The sequence below is a fragment of the Pelmatolapia mariae genome, unplaced genomic scaffold (assembly GCF_036321145.2).
Source record: "Pelmatolapia mariae isolate MD_Pm_ZW unplaced genomic scaffold, Pm_UMD_F_2 NODE_ptg000234l+_length_71412_cov_1, whole genome shotgun sequence".
In the NCBI taxonomy this organism is placed as follows: Eukaryota; Metazoa; Chordata; class Actinopteri; order Cichliformes; family Cichlidae; genus Pelmatolapia; species Pelmatolapia mariae.
The window spans coordinates 18,609-43,858 of record NW_027051925.1 but is presented as its reverse complement, the minus strand read 5'-3'; the positions used below and the strand labels follow the sequence as shown (position 1 = coordinate 43,858).

Below are 25,250 nucleotides of genomic sequence, written 5' to 3'. Positions count from 1 at the left end.
AAAGGAGTTGATAGTGGACTTCCGGAGGTGCAGAGGAGTACACACCCCCATCACCATCAACGGCGCCGCTGTGGAGAGAGTGAGCAGCTTCCGCTTCCTTGGTGTACATCTGGCTGAGGATCTTACGTGGTCAGTACACATAAACAAAACAGTGAAGAAGGCGCAGCAGCGCCTCTTCTTTCTCAGGAGACTGAAAAGATTCGGCATGAGCCCCCGCATCCTCAGGACCTTCTATCGCTGTGCCATTGAGAGCATCCTCACTGGATGCATCACCACCTGGTACGGCAACAGCACCGCTCACAACCGCAAAGCTCTCCAGAGAGTAGTGCGGTGCTCTGAACGGATAATTGGAGGTGAGCTTCCCTCCCTCCAAGACATCTACAGGAAGCGGTGCCTGAGGAAAGCGGGGAGGATCATCAAGGACTCCAGTCACCCCAGCCATAAACTGTTCAGACTACTACCATCAGGAAGGAGGTTCTGCAGCATCCGGTCCCGTACCAGCAGACTGAGAGACAGCTTTTCCATCAGGCCATCAGACTGCTGAACACGTCATAGACACCTCACCCTCACTACTGGAACTTCAACATTATGCACTCCATACTGTATATAAATACCACTGTTTTGCACATACCAACCTCTGTATATTTTATATATCTTATTTTATTGTTTACTTTATTTCATTTGTAAAACATGTATATACATACTATATACACACTCAAACACACACACGTAGAAAAACATATTTAGTATACACATTCAGTAATGTATATACCTTTACATATTGTACATATATTTATTACTTTTTAGATTAGCCATTTTTATATTTTGCTTGTTTTACATTATTGTATTTTGCACAACTCTGTTGCTTGTGAAGCTCGCACACAAGAATTTCACTCACATGTACTGTACCAGTGTACCTGCACATGTGATGTGACAATAAAAGTGATTTGATTTGATTTGAACTACCTCCAGATCAATGCCAGTAAAACAAAGGAGCTGGTGGTAGACTTCCGCAGGCACAAACATCCTCCACTGCAACCACTGAACATCCAAGGTATGGACATTGAGGCTGTGGACAGCTACAGGTACCTTGGTGTTCATCTGAACAGCAAACTGGACTGGACTCATAACTCAGACGCCCTCTACAGGAAAGGACAGAGCAGACTGTACCTGCTGCGGAGACTCAGGTCGTTTGGAGTGGAGGGCCCACTCCTGAAGACCTTCTATGACTCTGTGGTGGCCTCAGCCATCTTTTATGGTGTGGTCTGCTGGGGCGGCAGCATCTCTTCTGGGGACAGGAAGAGACTGAACAGGCTGATCCGAAGGGCCAGCTCTGTTCTAGGATGCCCTCTGGACCCAGTGGAGGTGGTGAGTGACAGGAGAATGGTGGCTAAGCTGTCATCCCTGTTGGACAACATCTCCCACTCCATGCATGAGACTGTGACAGCACTGACCAGCTCCTTCAGTGGGAGACTGCGGCACCCACGGTGTGGGACGGAGAGATTTCGCAGGTCTTTCCTCCCCACTGCTGTCAGACTCCACAACAAAGACTCCAAATGATCAACACACACATTCACACATGTGCAATAACACTAATGTGCAATAATCTTTTCTGGCATCGTTGTATTTTTACTGAGTTGTATATAGCACTTCTATTCTATTTTTATCTTATTGCATATTTTATTCTATTTTATTCTACTGTATATAGTATTTTATTTTATTCTATTCTGTACAGTTGTATACTGTATTTATTCTTATTTTATTTTATTCTAATTTTTGCTTCATAACTTTTGCACTGTCCACTTCCTGCTGTGACAAAACAAATTTCCCACGTGTGGGACTAATAAAGGTTATCTTATCTTATCTTATCTTATTTAACGTACTGAGGCCGTTAGAATCTGGTGTATAGGTATTTTGCAGTTTCTGTGAACATCACATTATCTTACGTAACCCTCTTAATTCCTATGGAAGCAGTAAGGATCTACTTAGTTTTCCCAGGACTTCACAGAGTCTTGTGAAGCCTCTCTTTTTTCACAGGACTAGCTCAGTTGGAATGCTCTCGCTCTGACAGAAATCAACACGCTTTCTGCTGGTTAAATGCTGGAGGAGATATCGGCTTACTATGAAATGAGGTATAGTGAATTCACTCACAGGGAAGTGTGCAATGCTTTATACACCCTCTGCACATAATTTAAATGCACAACCCCCCAGTCTTTAATGTGTCAGTTTACTTTTCAGAGTACTGTCACATGCACCTCACACTGCTCAGATTTCAGCATATTACGTAGAAATGCCACTGTCAGTGGTGGAATATTTGTGTCAATAAATCAGTAAATAGGTGAAGAGGTCAGCAACTGAATTAATAAGTGGGGGCTTGACTGACATTGTGAATGAGCACACAAGTATCCTAGAGAGTGAAAAAGTCAGCCTTAAAGCAAAGAAATTAAAGCATGATGTAGCTTCCACTCTGTGCTCTTATGACTCATTCTCAGACTATATGAGCCAGAATTAAAGGCCACTTTGCAGCCATCTTCTGTCATTGCTACAGAGGCCTCTCGTTGACAGACTCATAAAATTACTATGATCGAATTAGAAAACTGCGTTAATCTGTTTCCCTTGGAGACTGAAGAACGCTTCCCACAGAGAGGTGACGCATGTTTCCTAGTAAGAATACAGGCAAAACGTAGGAAGACTACTGCATTGACTTTCTGCTCATATATGATGGAAATGGGCCCTTCAGCCTCAGTCTGTAGGTGACGTATCCTCCTTTGTGCATCAATTAACAGTCCCACGAGCCTCGTTGTCATTTCCAATCAATCTACTGCTGTAGTCACGCGGCAGCCGTCTCTATCGATCCAGTGACAAGGCGACACTTGTTTACATACATAGTTACATTTCAGCTCGCCTCATTTAAACTCTAATGACATGATAGAAAGTAAGGATGGTGGGAAACTGTAAAGTTTATGGAGGGGAGGAAGGGCACGTGGAGAAGCAGAGAGGGAGATGGATGAAATTATACAGTACTTTATATTTGAGAGAAAATAAATAGTTTAAGGTCCAATGGAGAAGGAAAATATCTGAATCAATTAAAAGAACCAATACTACAATAATTAACGACTTAAGAATAGTAACCTCTTTAACAATATCGCATGATGTATTATGGGATTATAACTGTCCATGCATTAATGTCATATTCAGTTCCATTTTATTTAAATAGCACCAAATCACAACAGTAAATGCTTCAAGGCACTTTATATTGTAAGGTAAAGACCCTACAATAATACAGAGAAACCCCCAAGAATCAAACAATCCCCTGTGAACAAGCACTTAGCGACGGTGGGAAGGAAAAACTCCCTTTTAACAGGAAGAAACCTCCAGTGGAACCAGAGTGAGGGAGGGGCAGCCATCTGCCACAAACCAGTTGGGGGTGAGAGGAGGAAGACAGGACAAAAGGCACACTGTGGAAGAGAGCTAGTGATTAATAATAACTAATAATATAACTTAACCAGCCATCAATCCATCTGAGGTGTAAACTGGCCTTGGTTCTGCCCTGGAGCCTCCTCCCAGTAGAAAATGATGGAACCACCTCATCTAGGATGTGCCCATAAAACATCCTGGTCAGATGGCAGAACTACCTCTACTCGCTCTTTGAGGCTCATTCCAGTTTCAGTCATTATGCAAATGTACTGTTTATAAGTTTGTGGAAACCTGCAGTCAGCTGAGACTGAAGAAGTCACTTGGATGAGTGATGAAACGTTTCTCCCACAAAACGCTACGTCCAGATGAACTGAATCAACTATTGGAGATTTACTTACCTGGATGATTGAGCATGCATCAAGACCTCATTCCAGTACATTTAGCTTTTTACTCAGTGTTTGTGAGCATATAAGGCAGCTTAACTGTTGAATAGATGGCTTTGATAAGCCCTTTCATTGTGATGACTGACCAGTATAGCGCTGGCATCACTGCAGACACTGCACCAGTCTCCTGCTCCTTTCTCCCCTCACTCATAAACAGTGTTGCAGTACATAAAAAATGTACCCAAAAAAGGAGGATCTACGCATCCTTAATGTTCTAGAAGGTCTTAAATTCAAATGTTGTTTTATAAAACTGCTGGCTAATGCAAGCCCTTAATGAAATATTCAGTTTGATTTCCACTTCCACTACTAGTTAAGTAAATTTGCACAACTGCTCTTCACTTCTGACTGTCAATGTCACAGATGTCGTAGTAGTTTTAGTCTTTGGTTTTTGATGCAAGCCAAGCTATGTACCTGTTGCATGTAGCTGCAAAGGGATTCAGTAGCTCTTTTTTCAGTGGTACTGCCATGGCTCTCCCATAGAGCTCTCCAGTGTTGTCCAGCTACATTGAAGCAGCAAGATTAAGCAGCAAGATACAAAACACAGTTTGGTTAAAAATGATACATATGTTTTATTCTCATGGGTAGTAAAAAAACAAAAATAAAGTCTGAGATATCCTTTTACTGTATTTTCACATACACAAAGTAAAGGAGTTGGGGAGGGGACCAAACTAAAGGGATTCTGTTTTTTTGAAGTGTGAAATGCTTTAAAATGACATGAAAAAATAAGAGAAAAGATTCTACCACTTAAGATATTCTACCACTGTTTGTTTGTTGTGGGCAAATTACCCTGCATCAAATCAAATCAAGCATGGTCCCAAATTCTGCTTACCTGAAAACACAAGCGTGTGCACACACACACACCAAAAATCTCCTAATCAATCCTAACCCTCTATTTTGGCATCTTTGGTTTGGAAGAAACTATTTTGCATGTCTATGAGTTTTGGTATTAGAATTACAGCATCTGGACAAGGTGCACAAATATTTGCTATACAGGAGAAAAGTTGTTTATCAGTGCTCTCTTTTTATGCTTGAAGTACATATTGTCCATTTTAACTGCACGTGACAAACTGCTTTGTGCTGCGCAACTTTCTGGTAGAGGCCATTCATTTTGTGCTGATGTACATCTGGCTTTTTCTAGGGCTCCCTGCACACCATGTGCAACTGAATGTTCTGACATATCATTGCTGGATCATTCTGACCATCTCACCTGACTCAGCTGTAAAACATCACGCTCGCTTCTACCACAAGGACTACTTGAAATTCCCCAACAAAAGCATACAAGCGTCCTGTCTGTCACTTCATTATACAGTATCAGACACAACACATTCATTTATTGATTGCTCTTTGATTAAAAACGTTAGAGTACTGAGTTGCTAAGTTACTGTGTAAATGTGAACTTGCTCAGGGCTAAAGCAAAGCTTTTCTTAGAATAAACCAAGTATGATGATATTTGCGGAGGAAACATCGAGTACTTCTCGCTTTATGAAGTGAGAAATACATATAGAAGATGGATGTAATGTGACAATCTAAATGAAAGCTTTGCCTTGGAATATATTATGCTTCTTTCCAATTCCACAGTAACTGTGACTTGGTTTCCAGACCCTACAGGGAGGCGGTTTTAGCATAAAGCTCACTTTTAATGATGGAAAAAACAACACCCCAAATATTCACAGAGAAACAGAATACACAACAGACTCCAAATTCAGTGAACACATAGGAATAAAAAACACGTAAATGTGGACTTGCTCAGGACAGAGGGGAGTTCGAAGAGTTTGGTGCACATTGGTGGAAAGAAACATGGAGATAACTAGACATTGCAAGAAAGACTAAAGGGCTCTGAAGGTATAAATACACAAAGGCCTAATTTGGAGGTAGGGGACAGCTGGAAATACATGTGGAATAATGTATGGAGACACAAAGAGCAAAAGACTACCAATAACAGGAATTGTATGGTGTTAATTACCTTAAGGTTAGGGTTAAGGTTAGGCTAACCCTAACCCTGGCTCTGCATACAAAACACTTGTGGTTCAAGTGTTTTATGTAGAGTAAGCCATTATAGAATCAAATAGTGTTGGGACTTTTGGAAGCCAACATTTTTTCCATTTCTTTGTATATTCCCTCATATCCATTCTGAAAGCTTTGGCAGTCTCCATTCAGGAATTTGCTGGCATATGTGATTCTGTACTGTATATTCAGGCTATGATTCTTATTCCTGACATTGGAATGATACTTAATATTCTGTCATGAAAACTGGAAAACTAAACATAAAGTAAAAGTAAACATAAAGTAGCAGGACCAACATAGGAAGAATCAGTGGTACTGAACATGCCAATGACAATACGTTATAGGACTAGTTACGCTTCTGGAGAGGTGCACGTCAGGTTATGACCTACAGAATTTTAGCGGGTTTTGACGTACCTATGGTATACATTTAACAACATAAGTCCCTTTACCCAGCCTTCTGCAGTCGTGTTTTATTTAGACCAGTAGTGAGGTGCTGCTTGGACTCTTGGACTTCCTGGACTTGGAAAACAAAGGGCAAACTATACAACATTTTAACATATACAACATTTGCTCTTACCACTTCAAACCAATGATTCAAGATTCAAAGTGGTATAAAGAAAAGCATTTCTCTGTGCAATAAAATTCTTTCTCTGCTGTCTACACACAGATGCCGGTTAATATGTACAATAGAACTGGAACAGATAAAATACAAAGAGTACAAATAAATGGAGACAAGAAATTGAAGTATTAAATAGATTTGTGTGTAAAAGAGCTATGAGCTTAATATGCTGGTTTGATATGTAAGATGACCTGATGTGCAAAAATTATGATTACTGTTAAAATAGGTCAGCTGTTCAAGAGTTTGAAAGCAGTGGGGAAGAAGGAGTTGGTGAATCGAGATGTTCTGGACTTCACACTTCTAAACCTTTGTCCTGAGGACAGAAGTGTGAACAGTCCATGTTGGGGGGGTGTGGACGCAGCTCTCCTCTGGACTCTGCTATGGTAGATGCTCTGCAGAGAGGGCAGCGGGTCCTGGTGATCTTTTCTGCGGTTGTTATCACTTGTTATCACGTTTGCGGTCCATAGCAGTAGTGCTGCCGTACCATGCAGTGATGCAGCTGGTCAGTGTGCTCACCACAATGCAGCTGTAGAACATGCTGTATACAAAATTTCCTCAGCCTCCTCAGGAAATACAGCCGCTGCTGAGCCTTCTTGACCAGCTGTGTGGGGTTCAGTGTGCAGGTGAGGTCTTCAGTGATGTCACCCAGGTACCTGAAGCTGCTCACCCTCCCCACTTCAAGACCCCAGATAAACAGCGACTGGTGAGGCCTCCTCTTCTTCCTTGTCTCCACTATCATCATGATGCCTACAAAGCAGTAGAAGAAATTCATCGTACTTGATCACTGACCATCAGACTTATTATTATCACTCTTACTGCAGGTGCACAGTCAAACCATTTTTGTGGGAGTTGGAGGATTTTCTGTCTTCCACTAAGGGACTTCACTCTTTAAAGACTTTTGCAATGTGTGAAGGACACAACACAGCCCATCAAATTCCCAATTATCACTTGGCATGTTTACTGAGAGAGAGCAGGGCACTCAGACGTACAGTAGCTCCTTTGTGCCTAGTTGAGATAGAGAGAATTTAACTGCAAACATGTACACCACTTTCCTGTGTGTCAGGCAATTTTTCAGGAATTTCAGGTGGTTGTTGTTACTGTACGAGAACTTGTCCAAGCATAAACCCACATTAGATACAGTACATGACCTATTTCTACATGGACAGCATACAGTACGCATGGACAGCTTCCCACAGGAAAGCAAATGATTCAGTGCAGGTAAACACTATTTATCAAAACAGCCGCTGGGTGACATAGTTTCTTCCAGCATCCTCTCGTGTTTACGGTCAAAGGAATGACAACAAGCGGAAGGCTCTGCATTTATTTTCCCACAATTCCCTCACCCAAAGTGAAAGCACTGAAACACCACAGAAAAATAAGTAAATCTGACATTATTCCAAATCACAAATGGAGGCAACAGAAAGTGGTTACAACACACTCCTTTAGAGCGTTTCCAGACGCACATTTAGCACCGAATGTAATTTTTTACATGCAAATTGTCAGTGACAGTTATATACTTTATTTGGTTTAATGTTGGTGTAATTTCAGTAGAATCTCCTGTTGAATCCTGTTCATTAATGAATAATCTCCTTAATGGTTTTAATGTAATGATTTTTTCCCCCATGGCTATTACAAGCTTTAGCCTACTGAGCTGCTGCCTGCTCGGCAGTCCATTGCACAGCGTTAGATCACCAGAATAATAGATCTCAATAGTAAGGGATCAGATAGCACAAGACAGGAAATTGGTAAGAATTACAAATCTGCTAAAGGAAACAGTGGCAGTCCATCCTGCTGTTTATGTTTCGGGCTCTCCTCCTAATGCTTTTACCAGCTTTACTGAATTAATAGAGTACATAATGCTGAAACTCATCAGCAGTTCAGTTTAGTACCGAACACCTCATCTCTGATTTGTAACAACCATGAGTTATTACGCTAATTTCGACTTACGCAAAAGAGCTCACTTATGCAAAGAACATATCGATCCCTATGAAATGCAACTTACAGTAACATTCGCAAACAAGATGTACTGATAGCACGAGGGTTCAGCAGTTTCTTGTAATCCAGAAGGAAGGGCATCTTCTATTTAAGGATATCAGACTTATCGTGTATAGTAACGGATGTTGTTGTTTGAGTGCAGGAGGTGTATTCATTCTCTGCACACTTTTCCTTTTTCCTGTTGGCAAGCAAACAAACAGAAGGTTTTATTAGACTCAAGTTGCTACCCGCTGCTGTGCAGTGACAATTTATTAATTTATTTATTTATACAGTGATTAATCAGCTCTAAGACGCACCTCTTCCCATAAAACAGAGAGCAAATACATATGGAAACTAGCGCAGGACATTTCCAGGAGAGTCATGACAACAAAGCAATCATTTACATATACAACATGTTAGTGGGCCATTGACAAAACTAACAACAATATCATAAAAAGGAAATAATTAATCAGGTAAAGCATGTCAGCCCATGCAGCCATTCACCTCAGCAATAGTTAAATAAAGATTAAACAGATTAACTGCATGATTTTTACTGCTTTACTGAGAGAGTGTGTGTGTGTGTGTCAAACATATATATTCTTCAATGAATGAATGAATAGGTAGTAGAAATATGAAAAGGAACAAATAAAGGGAAAGGTGTCGTTATCATTACCTAGTATTCTATTCATGAATATAATGTAGCCAATAAATTGGGTTAATGCCATGACCTAAGGGCCAGAACTGGCTCAAATGGTCTAATCTCTCCACTGGATGACTTTGCAAGTGTCAAATTTGAAAAATGAAATAATATCTTGCTGTGGAAAGCAACAGTATTTTTACTGCTGGAATCGTAAAATATGAACTGAAAAGTGTAACGTTGTGAAAGTTTTGTACCTTTGTAGATCCACTTTGTAGTCATGGTGCTGATTTTTTTATTTTAAAGATATCTAATAGGTTAATATGTTTCTTAAATGGATGCTTCACCATTTGTAAACATTTACCAATTAACTATATAATACATAATGTGGTTGATTAATCTCACGGGTGCCGTAAAATGATTTTTACTTTCAAAAAACATATTTAAATACAATTACAAAATATAAATAATCATTAATAATATGAATTAACAACATTCATTTGTTAACTCGGGCGATAAAAGTGTCAGTTTAATTGCTTATTTTATTTATTTTCATTGTGCAAATTGCTCAGACTGTTATTGAATGACCTATGGAAAGTCTAGATTGAATGCTGGAGTTTTATATTGGGCAGTACGAGGAAGAGAAACCAGTGAATGCAAGGAAACTTTAAAATGGAAGCAATTCTATATGGATGGGAGTGAAAAAAATGAGCAAGCTGATGCCAGAAACAGGTGGACAATACATATATATATATATTGCTATAGTGAGAAAGACTGCCCTTTGATACCAAAGTTGTAGCTAGTTTTTATATTTGTGGATATTTAAAGAAAAGACTGAGTATCTCACCTTTTTTTCTGTAGGTACTCTTTCAAATGTTCACTTGTCTAAATGTATCAAAGGTCCAACAACTTGCAACGGCCCCTTCAGCTATGAAAGGAACAGTTAATATATGCATGGTTTTACCTGCACTTACTCTTGTATAGACTGTATAAATGCACTTGAATACTGAATTACTCACCTACATACATACTTCAGTGAATTTGAATGGTGGTGTATCTCCTTAGCGTAGGATAAAAGCTATGACTGATTAATGTGCACGAACAGTAACACTGCAAGCAGGTAGAACCACATCTCACTGATACAGTTATCCAATGATTTGCAGATCCTTTCATGTGGAAACAAATATATAATACAAACATGTTCCATTGAGTAACTGATGTTGGCATAGCATTTTGACAGCTTTACTCTGTATGCACCTTCTGCCTGAGAGACCTAGGTCTTGAGCAACGAATGCAGTCAATTAAACCTCATAGCAACATGTGTTAATAGATATATCAGTGAGAGAAGAAGGTAAGGGAAATAAAGAGTTCCTGCAGGCTGTAAGACTGAAGCATCACATAGAGAAACAGCATAAGAAGGGAAGACCTGCAAAATGTGTTTTTTTTCTTTTAGTGATATTTCAGTGGTACTTGACCCCTTGTATGTGTATGTGTATTGCATGTGAATTTACAAGAAGTGGTTTTTATGTGGAAAGCTGGATTAATGTTTAACTGTACATGGAAATAGCTACAATTATTTGTCCTGCAAACTGAACAGGCCTTTCAAAACTTTGACCAGATGTGTCTATGCTGTTATTCAGCCAGCTATGTACTCTAAGGTGCACCGTCGTTTTTTGACAGGTGTGTGTAATAAATGCAGCCGAAATAAAGCCAACAAACTCTCCTCAGCTGTGCAGTGAGGACCTCGTGGTGGATAAATGGGTCAAAAAACACAGGGGGGATGGCGTAACGGCCTGTTACCATAATCACTGAAGTCATCTATTTTTTCTCAAGCTAAACCCCCCAAAATTGTTTTTGTGCATTTACATAAGCTAAAAGTACTGCACAAATTTTATGAGAAATTCCTCATTTCTTTTCATTTTGCTTCCAAGGACCAAGATCTTTTCTTATGGTATTGTTGCTTTTTCACTCATTTTCAGTATAGTGCTTATACACAACCATTTGCAGGGGAATATGTTAAGCCATTTAACAATGACCTAAGGCTTATTCAAACATATTAAAGTCACCTAAGTCTACATGTAACAGACAACTTAGAAAATAACCATTTTTACATTTTGCATTTCTTTAGATATCACAGTTTGATAATCATAATGTCGTATTTTTGCAGCAATAAGGTGATTGGCATAGAGCTATTAACTGAAAAAAGTGGCCTATCTTGGCAAAATGAAACTGGACAAGAGGAAATAAAAGAAGTTGCAGTCATAAAACTGTCCACAGCAAATAAGAAGTATCTGGAAGTCAGGTCCATAAGAAATAGAAATACAAGACCTGACAGGGCCTGACAGATGCATCTAGCCATTCAGCTGATCGATCTATTGTTTGCCAAACCCTCATCAGAAAGTCTCAGCTGAAAGGTGGCTATCAAGAAGCCATTCTTATGAAAGAGGGAGAAAAGACCAAGGTATGCCAAATTTAATCCATCTATCCATCCATCCAATCGCTTCCACTTATCCTTTTCAGGGTCAAGGGGGGCGCTGGAGCCTATCCCAGCTGTCTTAGGGTGAGAGGCAGGGTACACTTTGGACAGGTTGCCAGTCTGTCGCAGGGCCAAATTGAGTCCAATGAATCCATAAATCAAAATTTGAAATCTTTGGATCAAATTGTTGTCGATGTGTGCTAAGGAGAGAGGTGTTAAAGTGTCAAAGCCAAATGTAAAACAGTAAATATGGTGGAGGAATTGTCCTAATTTTGTTTTGAAGCACACACCGAAATATGGTTCTGAGAAGAACTATATTAAAACATACATCATGTTAGTGAGCAGAGAAATAGAGACATGTGATATTGTTATTTTTTTCATGATCCTTAGCAATGAAGGAGGAAAGTTAGAATCAAACATTTGCTATGCAAGTCACTCTCTTTGGGGAAAAAACCATCATTTATATAGTCACAGTGATGCAAGCAGCTACTGCCGTTGCTTAAGAACACACTACTTAAATCTCTGCTGGTCCTGCATACTCAATTTCAATAACCCAACCAATTTTGTCCAATAAGGATGAGTAAATAAGGTAACAGATTATATTATTGAAAAAGACAAATTCAGCTGCAAAATGTACGATTTGTTATTGAAATGAATAATTAATTATTTTATGAATTGAATGAGTTTATCATCATTTTATCATCTCAATTGATAGCTATAAGGTATCTTCAACACAGCATGATGTTTATTTTGTAAATGATGTTGCTACTTAGAGCATAAAAGATAAAGCAGGGTATTGAAGTGACTAAGAACATGTATTATTATCCTACAATTGACAAGTCGCTTAGGAATAGTGTTGTTATCTTTAGTCACTTTAGTGTCTCTCAGTCAGTTCCACAGCTTGCTTATTCACAGTTGCTTGCAATAAAAGACTATTCATAGAGCCATATTTACGCACTTGAGCATATTTTGCACCAGGTAAAATATTTCAGTTAATATCAGTGTGAATGGCTGATTAAATTTGATCAATCTCCCATTCTTACTTACAGTGTTACTTCAGTTCATTGAAATTTGCAGGCATACATTTATGCACAGCTATCTTAACCTCTTAAGCCCCAAGCCTAACTGATCTCCTGCCTTTTGCCCCCGTATCAGGGGGCGTTGGGGCTTAAGAGGTTAAAGTCCCAGCACAGCATCTAAATCCAACTGAGGTCTTGAATTTGACTGGGTCATTGTTGCATCTCAGTTCTTTTCTTTTTCGGCCATTCTGTTGTAGATTTGCTGTTTTACTTGGAATATTTGTCCTGCTGGAAAACTCAGTCTGGACCAAGCTTTAGCTGTTGGACGGATGGCCTCATATTTGAATCTAGAATACAGAAGAGCTAACGGTCAGCTTAATGGCTGCAGTGTGCCCAGATCCTGTGGCTTCATCACTTCTTCATGTCAGTGTTTGATATTTGACATGAGGTGTTTCTGTTAATATGCTGTGGCTGGTTTTTGCCAAAAGTGCACTATGGGCAATCATCTATATCTGAAGGACATTGTTCCAGAATGGCCTGGCCCTAAGGGTGTAATTAAATGGAATTTAACTGTATTTTAGTTGAAATTCTCTCTCACATTGTAAGTATGCTGTACTTTTTGGGGCGTGGGCTGTATTATGGAGTGGCTCCATCTTGTCTAATTTCCAGGTATACTTCAAGTATACTGTAAGCCCGAAAAGCCCCTGTATCTAAGATGGGGAAATATTGTTTGTTTTTCTGCTAAATTACCAGGACATTACGCAGTAGGTTACTTTAAAATTAATTACGCACTACTTAAATTTACTTACATTTAGGGATGTCAAAGAAAACCGATACTCCGATATTATTTGACACCAAACTTATTTTCGAATTTGATATTAATTTGCAAGAATATCAATATAAACAGTGCCATTGTCACCTCCTCCATCTGGCACAGTACCTCAGAGTGCACCATTGCATACAAACAGGCACACAGCTCCTCTCCCCGCTAACGTTTGAAGAAATTAACATTCTTAACACTGACGAAAACTTCAAAAGAATTTTAAAGAGGCCACCACAGTCATTATAAATGTCACCTTGAAGTCGCACACGTTAACGTTAGGCGTTCAACTGTTTGCAGCTACCCAATAGCCACATTAACCACCTGTTATCATTAACTTAGCGACTAGCGGACTGCAAATCAAGGATAGAATATTAAGTAATTCCTTCTGTTGTTGCAAGATGGGGTCAAAATCTTCCCAATGGCATCAAAAATGTTATTGGATATGAAGTATTTTCCTGGGTTCTTTTTGTGGTAGTTTGAAATTCTAGTGTCATATTAACCTTACTTACAGTTGTAACTGTAATTACATTGTATTTTCAAATAAAATACACTGATATTCAATTTAATTACAGGGGTTGTATTATCAAGTGTTACTTTCTTGTGATTTTTTTCAGATGCACCTTTGCAACCCTAAGCCATGTTCTTTTAGAGAGAAGAGGCTTTTTCCTGGCAACCCAGCCATACTTTTCAGTCTTTTACTACTACGTCCTGTCTTTTTGTTCTGTCATGAACTTTAACATTTAACCTGCTAATGGAGGAATGCAGAGTCTGAGATGTAGCGCTTTGTTATCAGTTTCTCTAACCACTATATGGTCTGACCTTGGGGTAAATTTGGTGGGATGTCCACTCTTAGGAATATTGTTAACACACACTTTAATGCTCCAGACCTGCATACTGGAAAACTTCAGCTTTTATTGAAGTGGCCACATTTCCTTGGAAGTACCTGTTACTGTACCACTGCTGTTACTTACCCAAACATGGGGAAGAATCAAGGCTTCAGAATATTAGCCACACAAACACAACAATGGTTGTAATGTTGTGATTACACGTGTCTTGTGGAGGTTGTAAGCGGAGATAAAGCAAGGAAGAGAAAAAAGCAGAGCTGAATGAGACAGAAGGAAGAGAATCTTAATTACAGCCATAATCTTCACAGATTTCATGCTCATTTTATTTTATGTGGCAAAGTTGTCGGCTTACATGCGGTGATGAATGGATGGGATGCTCTGTCAGGGAGCTGCAAGGCTTTCAGTGCACTTCCTCTATTTCTCCCTCTACATGGGGTGTCTTCTGCTTAATGACTGACTCCAAACAAACACTGGCAGTTGGAGGAGGAGAAGAGGAAGTGTAAAAGGAAAGAACAGAGTAAAGGAAAAGGTGGAGAAAAATAGAGAGGACAGAGTATGGACATAGATTAAATGAGAATGAGGAAGGAAGGGAAAAAAGATTGAGATGTTGAATAGGAACAGGAAAAAAGATGTTAAAGGGATACAAATGAAGAGGTCATGGGAAGACAATAAAACAAGGAAGTATGAAAAATGTAAGGGAAAAAAGCAGAGAATAGGATGATAAAAGCAAGGTGGAAGGATGAGTAAGAAGAAAGCAGAAAGGAAAGAAGAAGAGATGTAGGAACATTTTTAAAAAAGATTAGAAAATGACGAGGTTAAAAGGAATCAGGGGTGGAAGTAGGTTGGGAGAAAGAGGTCAATGAAAAGACAGTGAGTCAGGAGAAGAGAACTGTAAACACACAAAGGAGTTGGACACAGTGGAAGAGGAAAAAATGATGGAAGGAGAGAAGATGCTTACAGAAATGAGGCAAAAGCAGAACGAACCTCAATGGAAGAAAGGACATAAAAGTTAAAGAAGAAAAAGACAACAAGAGAAGTGAGGGAAGAAACGAAAGGAATTATTAACTTCAACCAACTGGGAAACAAAGCTGAATAGGTCTGCTTCAGTTGTTATTACCCTTTAATTTAGACTTCTAAAAAAAGGAAAAAAACACTTACACAAAAATCAGTTTCAATCTTTATCTTGCATTTAAACTGATATGTTTGACAACTGAGCGGTTTATAGAGGTTATAGCTGGGAGGGAGACCTACAGGTTATTTTTTTTTTTTTTCAAGCCAGCAGATGTCACTCTAGAGCGACAGGCGATCCTTTTTACTACAGAAGAGGAAAAAAAAAGACATTAAAAAAATCAAATATTAAATGTTCAGGTGTATTTTACAAAACATATTCAAATAAATATGAAAACATTATTTGTTATTATTTTCTTCATCTGCAAAAATAAAATAAAATAAAATAAATAAATTGAACCGCATTTCCCACAATGCACTGCAAGGTTGGAGGTTATCTGGACATGTGTAGATACCCAGAACTGCCGCCTCTTTTTAGTGATAAATTAGAACTTTGCTCTGTTTATTGTGCAACACTTATCTTCCGCGCAGGTGTGTGAGTGCTGCGTGTCCGTCAGCGTCCACTCTGCGTGTATATGAGTGACAGCAACGCAGACGCTGAGCGGAACGACAGTCCTGCTACAGACAACCACCCCGCGCTGCTCGACTGCTGTGGAGGGCTCAACAACGTCGATTATTCCAAGGTAAAAGTGAAGCCGTGTCACAGAAAGTTGTTCCGCGTAACGTAGCGCCGCTTCCCTGAGAAGCTACATTTGTCTCTTGACAGACCGACTGAACAAGCTGAGCTCTGACCGCCGGAAAACACAGTCGGTACAGTTTGTAATTTCACAATAAAAGCACGACTTTCTTCATTCGGAGAACACGTGCTTACTATGACCAGTACAATGCAGCTTCAGCATAAAACACAGACGTAACAATTCTTGCCTGTGTAATTGAGCCATAACATGTATATTTTGTGACATGCAGGGTATTGTTATGCTCTTATTTTGATTAAAACAGAAGAGGTTATGTAACCGGCGCAGGTTGAAAAATAGAGCAGGGAAAGTGCCATGTTTGCTAGCTATTAAATTGTGCATTTCAAAGATAAGTTCATCATTATTGAAGTAATAATACAAATACCACGCAGAACATTTTAACATTACATTTTCCATATCCATAAACGAAATATGTGTTAGTAAATTTAAAAAAAAATGATTAAAGGTTAGGTGTTATTTATTTATTTATTATATTTATCTAACCCAGCCCATCATATTTTTATTTACATTTTAATTTTTTTTTTTTCATATTTTAATTTGTGTATGTATCTGTTGATGGCTGGCAACTTTGTGCAGACGTTTAGCTTCATTTCCACACATGACAAATATAAATATATGTAAAGACGCAAAATGCAAAAATTAAATTGTGTATGCTGTTAGCCTACAGAATCATGTGAGCATGTAATATCTTATCTGCTGCATATATCTCAACAAAGTAATGCTAACTTGTTCAATTTCCCTTTTCTCTTTTCTTATCCTTCCAGATAAAAGATTAGCTGTGATTAGCCTTTTAATTAAAACACACAGTAGTGTGAAGTGTTTTTACAAACCCTTTTGTCCTGCTCCATTAAATCTTGGCAGATATTTATTTACCATTTGCCAGTTTTATTCAGTTTTACCCCCGTAATGTAAGAACTGCAAACCCTCATACTTACCAAGCTCTTGTAATCCAGACCATTCCTTTAGCAAAGCTTCAGGCTAAAAAGAAGTAAATTTTATGTAGTCACGATGCTGTCATGAAGTCTGCAGATCTTTCCTGTTGACTAACTGCAAAATGGCTCACAGTACTTTTGGCTATAATTCCCTTTTGGTGCTGACACTGTGAAGAACACAGAAGACACCCAAAGTAAACAGAGGGCATTAGCCTAAGGACAGATTTTATTGCTTTCCATCACTGGCGTCAGTGGGTATAAAGTGGAAAACCACACAGAGGAGCCTACTGTTTTTGAAAGAAATCTTATCGCTGTTGCTGCACTTCATAAAAATTAATTAAAGTAATCTTTACACCCTTCAGCGTGTTTCACTGTGTGATCTGTGATTATTTTTCTCCTGCTTATTCAGTATCAAAGCGCTGTACGAAAGCTTTTGATATAGCATGACTATGCGGTAACTGGCCAGTTCAGACCATAAGTCAAGGACACATTGGTCAGATTAGGGAAGATGGTTGTATAATGTGTAATAGACTGTATATAAAAGATGAGCTGAAATTTGTTTTGTAGACTTGGCTTGGAATTGGCCGGTAGAGCCAGGGCATTGTCATCTAATGCTAGTTCTGGCTAGTTAGCTTGGTTAACAAGGTGCATCTGTTATTTATTGTCATGTTATATGGAATGGATGTGACCTTAATTGACAAGTCAATTTTTTTGTTTCTCTTATTTTCCCGTGGTTATTTCTTGCAGATGGACTTGACGCTGATGGGAGCCTTCCTAAAACACATTAATGTTTACGACTCCCGCTTGTGTATTGCTGTGATTGCCATCCTTTTTAACCCTTTATTTTGGAATGTGGTAAGTGCTGCTCTAGATTGTATTAGAGCTTTTTTTAGCTACTAAATAAGAGTGTGTATTAGTTTTAATGTGTGTACTTCTCATCCTGTGCAATCAAACCCTTATTCTTCCATTGCCAAAAAGAGCAATTTTTTTCCAATAAATTTTTCTTAGACTTTTCAATTTGACAGAAAAAAACCTGTGACGGTTACCTTCAAATAGTGAAAGTCAATACTTAAAAAAAAAAAAAGTCGAACCAAACAGTTGGATTGGAGGTCTGTTATTGCAAATAGGATTTGTAGCTTCCAAGATGGCTTCAGTGTCAATTCTGCGTTTTTAGCGTAACAAATGTAGGTCATCAGCATATGAGTTATCAGGTTGAGATCTGAACTTTAACAGGGTCATTAACACTGCCTCAAACCATGACACAGCCCCAAACCATGACGCAGCCTCCACTGTTTTACAGATGTCTTTAGACACTCACTGTTGTCTCTCTTTTTTGTCTTCTTCCAAGTCAAAAGAAGCCACAGATTTTGTTTTGTAATTTGGCGTACCTCAGCCTTTTCTCCATGTTTCCCTTTGTTAAGAATGAGTTCTTAACAGCCACTCTGATGACCATTTCTGATGAGCCTTCGGTGAACAGTAGGTGGATCAACTGAAGGGGAAGATGCAGCCCTCAGGTCTTGTGTCATATCTTTGCTGTTTATTTTCCTATTTGTTAAGGATAGGACTTTCATGTATTATTAATCTGCTGTAAATATTTTTCTTTTGCCCTCCCTGTTCTTCTTTTGCCCTCTACTTATCCACTTTCTTCCCGTTTTTAAGGACTAACTGCACAGCATGCTGAGATATGTCATGTTTTTGGCTAATAGCAGTATGGGAGTCAACGTGTTGGAGATTAGTAACTAAGGAAGAGGCTGCATTCATATTTTTAGTCCTTTACATCATCAGGGGGTAAAGACTCATTACATAAACTTTTATGTGACGCTCCACAGATGCTCCAGGTATCAAGTGCAGGCATAAGTACTCACGTCTTTCCCACTGATGGTAGTTATTGAGACAATTAAGTTAACACTGTGGTCTAATTATATCTACAAGTCTACATAATACTGTAAATACAACATTATGTTACATAAAGCCAACTCAACATATTAATATCTAAAGTACGTAAGCATTAGTTAGATTAAAAAACATGCATATATAACTATACGTCTTTAATTAAAACTTCACAAGAGGTCAAACAGATATATTGCATTTTCATATGTCTCATTGGCTCCAGCAGCCTTCATTTACTCTATGATGCTGCTGCTTAACTTTCATAATAACAATAACAATAATAAATTGCTCTGCAGTGGAATTATTCTCTGAAATTGGCCTAATTTATCCAAAGTTTCACTGCTCCAACAGGTTCATGTGTTGGGTTTCCAGATTCATTTAATTAACCTTTTAATGATGACTCACTTGGCCATTTAATCTATCCACCATAACACCTGCACAGCCCAGCAAGAAGCCCCAGCATGTTTGTCTTATGGAAGGAGAAGCCAATTATCTGCATTTAAGTAAATGTCACTGAGGTACACATTTCAAATCACCCTGTTTCAGCGTAATGATGCAATAGAAGCTTTAAGTGGCTATAATGTGAGACAAACAGCGTTAGGATTTGCTCATATAGAAAGGCTATCAAACTTTTCACTTTTCTATTATCTCCTCTGTTTGAGCTACAGCGCGGTAATTGTCAAAGTTGTGACTACTCTGAATGGAGGTTTAATTAGATTTTATTGGAATATTATCTTGTTAAAGAGTGACTCAACACATTTGGGATGGATGGTGTTATTCTATACCCTAACATCAGGCTAAAGGAACTGCCAGTGGGATTTTAAGAAGAAATGACAATCCCCTTGTTGTCGCCTAAAGAATAAGGAAGATGATTGTATATACTGATTTGATAGGTAGTGGAAAAGTAAATGTTACACTCCCAGTTCACTTTTTCTTTTTGTGAATTAATATAATAGATGAGCTATGGAGGCATTTTGCAGCTAATAATGCTAGAGGACGTTTGGATTAGACAAGTTTCCTCTTGCTAACTGATCCAATAGATGCCATTTCCAAGAAATTTTTGACTGTTTAATTGATTGAGAATTTTACAGGGTTTTTTTTTGTTTTGTTTTTGTTACCAACTAGCTGCTAACTTTGACTTCAGTTTAGCAGTTAGGAAAACGTTTGCTTCAATGAGAACAGCGTGAATAATAATTAAAGAGGTGAAATGTGATGTAACACCTACCAGTTTGAGAATTTCTACTTTGAAGGTAGTTTATTGTATTTTATCCATTATTATCTATGTGCCAGAAGTGGCCATTTTAAATGGGATGTTTCTGCTTTGGGTTAGCCATCTAGTGTGGTTAGCATCTTGTGAATGTATAAAGACACTAATATGTATAATGATACAGTGAAGTAATATTATACATATAAACATGCCAGAATTTATTTTTTGTGTTGTTTTGTTTAAGTGTATTTGTATCTACATGTTTAATTCAGTTTCTGACAGGTTTTATTAAAGCAGGCTACCTGATGAAAGTGTCAAAAAGTCAAAAACTGCAGTTCCTCTAGTGGCAACCTAAGGCTGGTTAACAAAGGCACCAGTGTATCAGCATTGCACCCTAACCCTTGATAACTGAATTAGGAGCGTGGCCACTTTGACTGACATAGCCTAGACAGCATCTATTACTTCAAATTATCAAGCTAGACCTCCTCAATGTTTAGTTTTTGTGCCGTTGGTGCCTTCTGGGGCATTTTAAATAGATTCTCTGAAAACATAATGGCCAGCACTACATACAGTCCAATAACCAAATTTAAAGTTGCAAACTGGCAAGTGTGATATTATTTATATGCTATTAATATATAATATTTTTAGACTACTTAATTAATTTTAACACAGTCAAAGTGTAAAAATGTACCCTAGAGATGTTGTAGCCTGAATTATGTCTAAGAAGGATGAGCATTTAATTGGAAAGCTTCCAACACTCTCATACTTCAAAGTTGCCAGTATACTTTATGATTAATGAGCAAGGACATGAAGCTTCTTTTGCTTTAACAGCTGCAGTGAGAGGTACACGGTGCCCTGTTAGTTGTTTAACACAACAGGAGAGGGTTGAATTGACAGGAGAGTCTGTAAAAGCAAAAGCGTCTGAGCTGAAGATGTTTTCCAGTATGGAACGACCCAGTAATTATCCTGTGGTCTGTCTGCTGTCTGCAGATTTTTTAGGTGACAGAATTTACAGTAGGTCACAATCACACTGCATTGTGACAAAAGAACACTTATAAGAACGCAAATTGTTTACTGCTGCACATTCAGAGGGAGCCTAAATGTCCGGGTAAGACTAAAGGCAACTGAAGAACAGTTTGGAAGACATTCCCAGCCCTCTTTTGGCTTTGGGACCAAATTCTTTAGATGTGATCTCCTAAGAAGACATTTCTATTCTGTCTGAGTATGTCAGGAAAATAAGGACAGTCCTTTCTGCACACTTACATTTTATTACCAAACTGACTGACAAAAATGCTGATGGTTTGGTGAGACATTTTACAATTTCAAGAAAAATATTGGCATGCTTTAAAATTTATCGCAGCAACCTGTAAAAATAGACAGGAAAAGTAAGTCATACTAAAAAGAAACGGCAGAAGGTGTCCTAGAGAGTTTGGGCAGAAATTCACCAATCTGCAAAAATCTGTCTACAAATTGTGGAACAGTTTTAGAATAATGGTCTTCAACAACTCTATCAGCAGGTGAGAGACATTCTGTAGAAGTTGTTTTAGAGTGCAAAAAAAATCTGTATTTCCTGGTCACACAGCTTTTTATTAGAAAACTCCAAGTACCTATTAAAAGTCTCGGCATAGAGATATAAGTCTGCAGTTGGGGTCCTATTGAATACGTGCACCCACACGTGGTTCGACCTGTAAAAAAGCAATCGCAGCTCGGCAGGTACCAGTCAGGAAGCTTTATCCCATTTGCACTCAAACTTTACACAAATAAAGAAGAGCTGTTTTTTATCACCATATGAGGCCACGCTATCCTGGTGTTTCCAAATTGTGTTTCTTATGCAACAAAATATTCCTGATCTGTTCCAACGTTCATACTGAATTGGATGATGTAACTAAAATGAGATGAAGCACAGAGTAGCTGCCCTGTTGCAACATGAAGTCCAGTCGCGCTTCAGTTAATCTTCAAATTAAACCACGTAATGGTGTTTAAAATGCAAGGTTGGTTAACTGCTCTACATCAGGAGGAAAAACACAAACACATCAGAATGTCCAACCTTCTACCTTTGGTCAAACACAAATCGGAGGTTGTTGCTAACACATGCTCAACAAACATGATAAAAACAGACTTGATTTTTGCAGAAACCAGCAAATAATACTAGAGTTTCCATCTTCTAATGGCTGCTATTTATAAAACTTCATATTGGAATGTAGAAGTTGTCCCACGCATGTCAGAGAGATACCCCCCTACCGTATGTCAAACCAGTGATTTATAACTAGAGATGGCACAATACCACTTTTTTATGTCCGATACCGATACCGATATCATAAATTTGGATATCTGCCGATACCGATATGAATCCGATACAGTGTGTTTTTTAATCAATAAAACTGTTTTTTTTTAATATCTTGCTGCATTTTGTATAAGTTCATACTCAAGTTTAAATAAACAACAACACTAAAGCTATTCTGTTATACCTGTATGTAAAAAATACACTGCACCCAAAATATTTCATAGTTCAGCAATACTGATCAATCTAATAAACTTAAACCTACTCCATCCTTCCTATTCTGGTATTTTAAAAAGTACTTAGCAGAAATATTAAGCAACCTAACTAATAGGGTTGCAAACTCCCAGCAAAAAAAAAAAAAAAGGGAACCACCCCCACCCTCCACCTCATGATGCTTAATCGACGTAATCAACTTTAATTTGATGCAGTGTGAAAAAAATGCACAGAAATAAATTATTTTTCAAGAATAATTAAATATATTCAACATCTTTCTTCTACAGAATTGCAGACTGCACAGATGGTACTTTCCCAAAGGAAAAAGTACTATAGCTTACTAGGGTATATTAGACTTAACAGTTACTATATACAGTAATGGACTTCTATACATTTTACATCAGATTAAAACTTTGGGTGTAAGATTCAGATAATTATTTATTAAAAGCTAGACATTTTAAATGAGAATAAGAAAGATAAGTATGTCTTTGTGCCCCCTTTTCCCTGTTAGTGCCCTATCGGCCCCTCTGGCTAAACTTTGCTAGATCCGCCCCTGCACAGTTACCAGCCGTCAGCTACGTAGAAAAGGATCCTGGTGTAGAAAGTAATATTAAATAAATTCTAACAACAGCTTATCAAGGTTAAACGTGCTGCTGTTGTTCAGCCGCTGGTTTCCTCTTTCTGGTGTAAAGTGGGCCAAAAACAAAGAAGAGAGACGGACTCCCGACAGAAAAGCCGATCAGCTGATCATTAAGCAGTTTCACGATTGAAGTAGCAGCAAGAGAGGGAGAGAGAAGAGGCTCCATATATCGGTTGTTAAGCTTAACGTAGGTACGCTTACAAACATTCAGAGATGAACTTACACACTTGCTTTACTTCTCTCTGGGATAACTTCCTCAGAGATGAAATGCTGGATTGCTAGCGAGGCTACAAATAAACACAGCCGCTCTATCACGTGAGCACACTGCTTCGATGTGCTACGGTTACAAGCCGAGTTACGTCGTGTCGCAAGTTTTGTGAGGTGCTTTTTTGATATTTAATGGATCGGATTACATTTTTTAATTTCTCGCCGATATCCGATCCAGTAATTTAGGTCAGTATCGGACCGATACCGATACTTAATATCGGATCGGTCCATCTCTATTTATAACCATGATAAATATCATAAAACTACGATATTTCAGAATCTCTGTAACAATCAGTAATCATATGACCAAAAAAATGATCATCAATCTAAACCAAACCATGAAGATAGCTGTAGAAACTGACTGTTATAACTCTCAACATTTGAACCAAAAATGTCACATTTGTATTCATCAGTTCCCACTGATTGGGTGTAATTTGACATACTTCAGCCTTTTCTCCCAGGTACCTTTGCTGTAACAACCTTTCCCCTGAACCGTCTCTGCTGAGGCTTCAGCAAACAGTAAATGGATTTTTTTCTTTCTCATTTCCTAAGACATGACTTTCAGATACTGTTCACCTGATACTTTTTCTTTTTATGCCTCCACTTGTCCAGTTTTCTCACATTTTTAAAATTACACTGCACACCATGCTGACATACGCCAAGTTTTTGGCTAATTGCTCTGCAGCATTAACCTTACTGACTAAAAAAAATAATAATAACACTATTTTAGGCTTGTTGAATTGTTATCTCATTATATTTGGCATTTTCATAGATTCAGATAAAGTGTTTTTGTGATAGGCTGTTACTAACAAAGTACCCAAAGATACAATCTAAAATGGGTTGTCAGTTAGGTGCCTTATTTATAACCTTGAATGATTAATAAGTCAGTGTTAAGTGGCTTGAAAAACTAAAGATGGTCTTTGAAAATGGTCAAGTACAAGAGCTGTACTAAAAATGAATGAAAAAGCAGCCAGTGTCCAAAGAAAACCTATAAAAGACCCCCGGAAAGCCTGGAGGATTGCTGTTCAAAGCCACTTTAAAAAATTACAAAAATTCTCTGGATCCTTGGAAGCAAAATGCAAACAGATTACTTTTTCACAGTACTATATTATTGTATTGAATGCTAAAATGAAGTACCACATAATCGTAAATAGCTAACTACTGAGTAGTCATAGGTGTTAAATGGTATCATCAACAGTCTCAAATATGTTTTGCACCATTTTTTTTTGTTAAAAAATGTTTAAAAAATATATTTCTTTTCATAGTAAAGGTTGCTATCCTTGCTGTAAACCATGATCAGTAAGTCTGCGACTGCAGGAATGACAGTGTAAAGTTTCACCTGAACAAGAGCGTCTGTCAGAGTGCTGTGAGTAATTCTACCAGGATGACTCATACTTGAGGTGAAATCACAAAAGAAGGGGTGCAAAAGAAAGGAGAAAAAACACTGGTAAAGCAGCAAAAGCAATCCACCTACTTCTTAAAGTAGTTCTTCATAATGTCTATTGTATAACCTGTAAAGTAATAGAATATTAAATCCATAAAAAGGATCATGACGCTCACGTGATAGTTGTACTTGAAATACACTGCCGATCACAACCGATTCCTCCCTCGAGAATGCTGCAGCCATGATCAGACATCATCTTTTTAAGACATTTAATGTTTTGATTGAAGAAACCCAATGAAAACAGAGTTTTTCCAGAGTTGATATTGCTGTAATGAATGTTGCTTCAGCAACCACTT

General features: G+C 38.2%; 1 long non-coding RNA gene across 2 annotated transcripts; it reads right to left on the bottom strand.

The window, feature by feature from the left end:
- Positions 1-4,469: 4,469 nt before the first annotated feature.
- Positions 4,470-15,570, bottom strand: LOC134622827 (uncharacterized). Of its 2 annotated transcripts, none has more exons than XR_010093119.1 (5): positions 15,509-15,570; positions 14,610-15,146; positions 14,384-14,514; positions 8,486-8,656; positions 4,470-7,230 (listed from the first exon to the last, which is right to left on the bottom strand). It is a non-coding gene; the product is annotated as an uncharacterized LOC134622827 (long non-coding RNA). The 2 variants fall into 2 exon arrangements; XR_010093118.1 differs by lacking the exon at positions 15,509-15,570 and adding an exon at positions 15,216-15,323 and having other exon boundaries at positions 14,610-14,727.
- Between the last annotated feature and the right edge of the window lie 9,680 nt (positions 15,571-25,250).